The 7216-nt window shown below is 39.6% G+C and overlaps 1 long non-coding RNA gene across 1 annotated transcript; it reads right to left on the minus strand.

Moving 5' to 3' along the window:
* Positions 1 to 2528: 2528 nt before the first annotated feature.
* On the minus strand, positions 2529 to 5961 carry LOC108508739. Its single transcript, XR_001878485.1, has 3 exons — positions 5481 to 5961; positions 4461 to 4620; positions 2529 to 2625 (listed from the first exon to the last, which is right to left on the minus strand). It is a non-coding gene; the product is annotated as an uncharacterized LOC108508739 (long non-coding RNA).
* Between the last annotated feature and the right edge of the window lie 1255 nt (positions 5962 to 7216).

Raw genomic sequence — 7216 nt, forward strand, 5'->3', positions numbered from 1 at the left:
TCCAAATTAAGTGGGCCAAATAAATCCTGGGTTTATGACAGATTATGTTATTTAATGCTCATTGAACAGAAGGTCAGCAGTAGATAGGGCACAATAACTTAGGCTCTTGCCCCTGTAGTGTGACTTGGACTGGAGTTGAAGAGGGCATAGGGGACAAGTTGGAGATGACTGATGACAGGGAAGTCATGCAGTGGTTGTGCTCTTAAGTCCTCAGTATTATGTTTTAAAACTGCTTGTACGTTAGATATAGTCCAAATACTCCTTAAAAGTTAGGTGAGAAGCTATTTGCACAGAAATTATTTTTAAAATACAATCTTTCAGACTTCCATGAAATGGAAAGAAAGTTCTTAAACAGTTTTTGCATTTTAGTTCTGTTTGGTTCTTTCTTCCTTTCTGGAAAGCAACACATTTCTTACAACACTGGCCACATAATCATTTCTCTCTGTGCCCAGGGAGAATGCAGTTTTCACTGACTATATTTTAATTTCAGTTTATTTGCACAAAAGGTTTTCCCTCATGTGATAAGCCATGTTATTTTGCTGCACAGTCCTGAAACATTTTCAATTGAGTTCCCCTGGGGACAGAGGAATGGAGCCTTAGGGCCACTAATTGTGTTTCTAAATATGTCTCACAGTGGCCTAACAGGCTATAAAGAATTCCGATACCTATAAGGAGGAACTGGACAAAAATAATATCTTATTGACAAAAGCCAACACATTGCTAATACAGATGAATGGTGGAAATCTGCCAATGATGGCAATGTCATTTTCTTCTCAGCTATTCTTGGGGGCAATGCTCAAATTTTTTCTCTCATTGACCCCCCTCAGAAAAAAAATCTTTTCCTGGCCACTATTTATCAACCATATCTAGAATGGGATAAAAAGAAATTCTATTGACATAGGTTAGCCTGTAGGGTTTAATTAACACCACTGAGAAGTCTGATGCCCAGAGGGCACAGCTGCTTTCATATGGTGTGAGGTGGTAGAGTCAAAGCCGGGAGGAGTGTCCGAGTGTCAATGATGAATTCTATACATGTCAGAGCTGGGCTGCTGGAGACCTTCTGGAGTTAATCTGTAAGGTTAGCATGTGGTCCTTGCCAGAACATACTACATGGCCCACAGCCTTGTGGAGTAAAACCTCGTGTTAGGATCAAAGTGAAAATAATCAGGGAGTATTTGTGGGTGGGTCTTTTGTCTTCTACAGAGAACAAGGGAAGGGCTTCACCCTGCTTCACTGTCCATCATATAATGCACATGAACACAAGTCTCATTTGTTCTCATCCTTCCTACTGCTTTGTTCTCCAATCCCTGACTATAGTCCAAGTAACCCATCCAAGCCAATGTCTTGACTGCCAGCCAGGGACATGATCTTATAACCCTATGAGACAGAGAAGTGTGTGGTAAGTCATACTGCTCCTTTCTGAGGAAACAAAGAATCCCAGTGGTCAGATCTTCATTCCAAGAGCTTTTCAGGAGACGTTCAATGAAGTCTGAGCGGGAGTTTTGAGTAGCAAAATGCAGAGCTGCTCCCTGCATTGCAGAGACACTTTCTTACCCTTACATATGTTTTTGTCACTTTCTTTGACCTCATTTTAGAGGAGTACAAGACAGATGTAATGGGGTACTCCTCTTCCCCCAGAGAGGAGTTACTGAATGAATACTGACAGCCAGGTGCAATTGCGTAAACCCTTCCCTTGGAGTCCACAGGTTCAGTCTCAAAAACGTAATTCAGAGCCATGAGAGGTACCTGAGCCAGTCCTGAACAAGGCAGCTGAGGTACCAAAGGCTGCTTAACAACCCTGTTTGAGCCTGCAGCAGTCAAAGTGGAGCAGACAGAGAAGAGACAGCAATGTCCAAGGGAAAAGGGAAAAAGGCTGGAGAAGCCTGGCCAGCAACCAGCATCCCTTGTAAGCTGTCCGTAATGTGCCTGTATGCAGAAGTCAAATTGTTTATTGAGGGTTTCATCTGTGCATGTGTACACTAGTTTCTACTGTGTGGGGAGCTTTGGGGGTATAAATCCCCTTTCCGAAGGAGTAATTTGCCACTAAAAGGAAATTACAAACTAATCAGAGAAAATAATTGTAAAAGTAGCCTTTAAGCAAACTGTAAAAGCTGCATAATGTTCACACAGCCAGCTGGCCTGTGCTGCTGCATGACCACTGCAGAACATCTAAGATCCATCACTCCTGACACTGTGTAAGAAACATCCCCTATCTATCATAACTGACAACAGAAGATTGTGCTATGCGACCAATTTTCCTTCCTTACACTATTTGCATGTGTTTTATCTATGTAGAGTTTGGTCAATTTTGCAGTAACTACTGCCTGAAGGAGTTTCTGGGATGTCCAGATTCTCCACCCAGCATGTCAGTCAACTCACTGAAGCATACAAATTGTGCCTATGGATTGATCTAGACAAAGCAAAAGGTACCAAGAGGGATCTCCATGGCTGTTTGAAATTCTCACCTGAAGAGCTCTTGTAGCAATAAGTGAAATGCTTGATTGTGACATTTGGTCCAGTCTCCAGTGGGTCCAGTTCACAGTCAGTCCATTGTCTCATCAAAGCAGAGACCAGTTGGAATGGTCCTGGGAGTGGAGAACTACCCAGGTTTGCTGCAATTTTTAACTGTAGGACAAAATCAACTTTCAACCTTGTATCTCCCTTATAACTTAAATTCTTAAGCTCTCTCCAAGATAGTGGAACACAATTTTCCGTACTGACAGTAAGACAGAGCAAGGTTCCCCTTGGTGAGGAGGCTGCATCTCTTTGAGTTGCCCAAAGGGCTCCTCTTGCAGGAGCTGGGTACTGGTCCCATCCCTGTGGCTGCAACAAGCCCCACCCTACCTGGCTGAGCTGAGGTAGCAATGGCTCTTCATTTTTTGATAGCTGTGAATGGACTTCAGCTATATACCATATGCTATATTATATATGTGCTATATAGCACGTAATATATACTGTCTACTTTATATATCTTATCTTGCTATTTGAAATTATCATGGTAATAAACAGGTATGAGGTATCTAAGAGCACCTGAAGATCCAAATCGTTACTTGTGTTTTCAGGCCTATAAGATTTCTTTAAAATAGGTTTTTAGATTTGAGCTTCTTAACAAATGAAGCCTGTTTGAACCTGGAACTGGATGCAGTTGTGAAGGTCTGTTTAGCACAAAAAGTGAAGGAAATTTTGATACAGTTTATTTTTTGACTTGGACTAGGCTAGGTGAGTCTACTGCTGCTGCTTCAGCATCATGTCATCCAGGAGCAGAGAGCCACAAGCAGACAGCAGTAATTTGGCAGTGCTCAACAAGGGGACATTTCTCACTCAGATACTAGATTTTGGCAGCTTATTTGAAGTCTTGCAATGTTTGGGTGAGGCAGACAACAAAGAGCATTCACAAGCTGAATAGCTGACGCTATCCACTGGAGTTTTAAAAAGTGAAGAGCTTCAGTACAGGGTAAAGATTTTATTCTTTAGAGCTTTTTTCCTTAAAATTGTTAAGGCTGTTTATTCTCCTAATTACCCTGGCAAGTAGTCTGGGGTTTTGTTGGAGTCTGAAAAGTTGGATATCAGAAAAAGAAACTGCTGGGTTTAAACAGAAACCTTGGGCTACAAAAACTGGGGAAAAAACCTGCATTTGAGGACCAAACAGGATGTCACCTGTTTGGAATGTCCTGCCAAGATACAGAGAGACTATGCTGTGATGTTATCAAGCCTCTGCACAAAATCCATTGTTGTTTTCCCCCTCTCTGTGTATCCTGTGTATTCTGTAAACATTGGATATCTCTCCCCCATGTAAATCCCCAAAAATGTAATCCTAAAATAAGTAGTTTTTCCCCATGATGTGCTAAACCCAAAAGGTGTAACTTGGGTTTTTCCCTTACCTCATCCTTGTAAAACCCCCTCTTTGTAATAGCTCAGCCCCCCCATGAATATGTAGACCCCAGAACCTTAAAATATCAGCCTGTATGTCCAATAAAGGATTCCAGTTTTTTGCCTCCACCTGGGATTGTCTTAGCATTATTGACCTGCTATAGGGTTTATATTTCCATTTCTGTTAAAAATCTTCTGATACTAGTTCTGAAACTGGATTGCTTTCCACATTTTTGGGGAAAGGCACTGCCATCTGATTAACTGTGTGTGGCAGTTTGAGCCACATTAGAAATCCAGAATCTGATTTCCAGGCTTCCCCCCACCCCTTCCCACAATTTATCCCAACACCGGAGAGAAACTTTCAGGCCAGAGGCTTCTATAGGGGGAAGGGGAAGTATATGCATTTATTTACACAAATAAATACTATACAAACTAAAGGCAACTATATATATATAGTATTACACTTCTATCAGTCCTTTAAGTCCCTCCCTTTAACTTTAGTCCAGGAGAAGCCTTTCAAGGCTGATATGTAACGCAGTCTCTCTCTCGTGGGAGTGTTCGGGGCCCCTGAACACTCCCCTCCAACCAACCTTCAACTGTTTCCTGAAGTCCTTTCTCCTCACAAAGTCCAAGAAGGTAGCTTTGAGTCCTTTCTCCTCGGTCCCATGTCAGTCTCTGCTGTGTCATTCTCTCAGTCCTCAAATCATATCTGTTGAATTTCTTTACCTCTGTTATTCCAAACACTGGTTACTGAAAACCAGAAAATAGTTATTGATCCTGTTAGAGTCAGGTCCCACCATATTCTAATGAAAACTGATTTTAGAATTGCCACTAATTATACTAAGTCTTTAGGCAACTTTAATTAAGATTGAAATTGATATCTCTAATTGTATTGGTTACTACCAAAACTTGTAGACCACTTGCAGGAACAAAATCTACAACAATTGCATCATAAAGCATGATAAAACCACTATGTTAAGGCTGCATCTTCAGTTTTGGGGTTTTGTACAGTTTAACTACTTTTATTTTAAAACTTATTCCTTGTTTAGAGAGTGAAGGTTTTTAGAGCAAAGAGAATTGTTTTAGTTGTTTGGAGAACAAGAACCTTATCGGGCTGTAAGCCCAGAAATAGAGTTACTTAATATAAATAAAACATTTCTAGTAGAACCTTGCCACCTTGTTTAAAGGGTAAGATTCTGTGCCAACGCTACTGAAATAACTGGACCTGTACTGATTTACACCAGCTGCTGCTTTCATCCGTTTGTAAAAGTACAGCAATTTTTTAGACATATCCATGGTTGATGGTACAGGTCTTTTATGAGCTAGCCCAGCTGGTATTAATTTTTCCTTGTGATTTTTTATTTTTAGATCTATACATTAAGTACCATTTAGTAGTCTTTAATTTTAAACTTTTATGTCCCATTATATTACTTTTAAAGTGTCAGCCAGATGATATAACAGGTAACGTGATGGACACATCCGGCACCAATTAAGACTTAAAAGCTAATAATGGGCTAAAAATATAGATGATTGGAATTACATGAGAATAATTTTATCAGAGTATCTTTAGACATGTGTAGGTCTATTATTCCAACAGCAAATGATCTTACCCTATGGCTCTCTTGCTCTCCGCAAGTGCAGCTGAAGGTCAGATGGATATTCCTGCCTTGAGAGTGAAAGAGACAAGCAGAGGTTCTCTAACTAAAAGTAGGACAAAGATTCCTTCTCAGCCATGTTTGCTGCACATTGATTGGAGACAACTGACATCAATCCTGTATGAAAAAACATAGAACTTGGAGCAGGTAGAAGGGAAACTGAGAGATGCACACTGGGATTTCCAGCTTTTACATCTAGTGGACTTCTTCATGGGAAGTTGCCAAAAGAGAAGATTTTTGGCTTGTTGGCTGAAGGATTCAGTGGAATAAACCTTCACAGGAAGTTTTAATGATTTTTCTCACTTTTTTTCTCTTTGTTTCCTCTAACTTTATCTTCTCTGTACTCAGAAGAATTTAATTTCCCTCTTGCCAAGCTGCTTTGTTATTTTTCAATTTAACAAGTGGAAAAAATAAAACTGAAAACTGTTAGCATTGTTCATTCTGTTACATTTAATGCCAGAAGAGGAAAAGAGGAGAAAGAATCTATTATCAAAACTACAAAAACTTCTAACATATTTTGTTTCTAAAAGTTGAAAGAACAAGAGTTTGTTTGTTTAATTTTAAAGATTAATAGACGTGTAATGAGGAGAGATAACACACCCTCAGTTGAAGGAATTCAGCTGAGAAATTAATTTCCATAAGAAATTAGGCTGATATAGAGATTCTTTGTGTGTTTTTTTTTTCTCTGACCAGAATAATTTCTATTCCTCCTGTTACTCTATTCAGGCCTTTGCATGAGCACATGATAGTCTCTTTTTGTTTAATTGGAGCTTTGTTAATCTACCCAGAAATGATTCGAAGTGTTGGGCATAAAAGCCCTATAATACCTGAATAAAGAAATTTGGTCTCCAAAACTTCCTAGCTGTAACTTAGGTGTTTCTCATATCTCTGCCACTATAAAGAAACTTCAAAAACCTTTCACCCCTATAAAGTGGAATCATTAGATAATTAATACTTCTCACACAGCAGTAAGGGATAAAATAAGTTTTTAGGCTATTCCTAAAGAGAAAATAAAAGTAATTCTTTCCAGGAAAAAAAAAGTCTACAGCAGGAGATTTCTACTTGTGTGTGTGTGTGTGCATGCGTGTGTATGAAGAAGATTCTAGTCTGACAAGAAAATTACACACTTGGCAGAGAAAAAACTACAAATATAGGGTTTGCCTTTCTAGGTGGATCTAAATGGCTAACTGTCATGTGTAATGTTTTGAAAGGTTTGAAATATGCAATTTTATAAGACAGCAGGGTTTGGATCCTGCCCATCTCTGAGAAAACAACCCAAAAAAAGCCCTGGGGGAAGAACTAGCAGTTGCCATTATTTGGAATAACCCTGAATTTGCCTTGTTCTATTGCAGCAGTTGCCCCCTGAGATACCAGGGATCCAGAGCCTGGATTTTGTTATGCATTAGGCAGTGGTGTTCCTATTGCTGTCTTTACCAGGTCACACTGAGCAACCAAGGAAGCAGAAAGGCTATTGGCATTTTATTCAAGAGCTGTTCTAGCAGCAAAGCTCAGAGCCCACATCTGACCGATAGTTTAGGATTGCATCTTTTCATCCATTGTCTAGTATTTCTAACTCCCCATAAGCAGTTTCTTCAAACTCTTTCTAATTAAGTGAATAAATCACACTAAACACTCAATTACAAATTTCTCTGCTATTTGATACAGATGTTAGGTAGTGTGTGTAGCAGTAA

The sequence above is a fragment of the Lepidothrix coronata genome, unplaced genomic scaffold (assembly GCF_001604755.1).
Source record: "Lepidothrix coronata isolate B3197 unplaced genomic scaffold, Lepidothrix_coronata-1.0 Scaffold310, whole genome shotgun sequence".
NCBI lineage: Eukaryota > Metazoa > Chordata > Aves > Passeriformes > Pipridae > Lepidothrix > Lepidothrix coronata.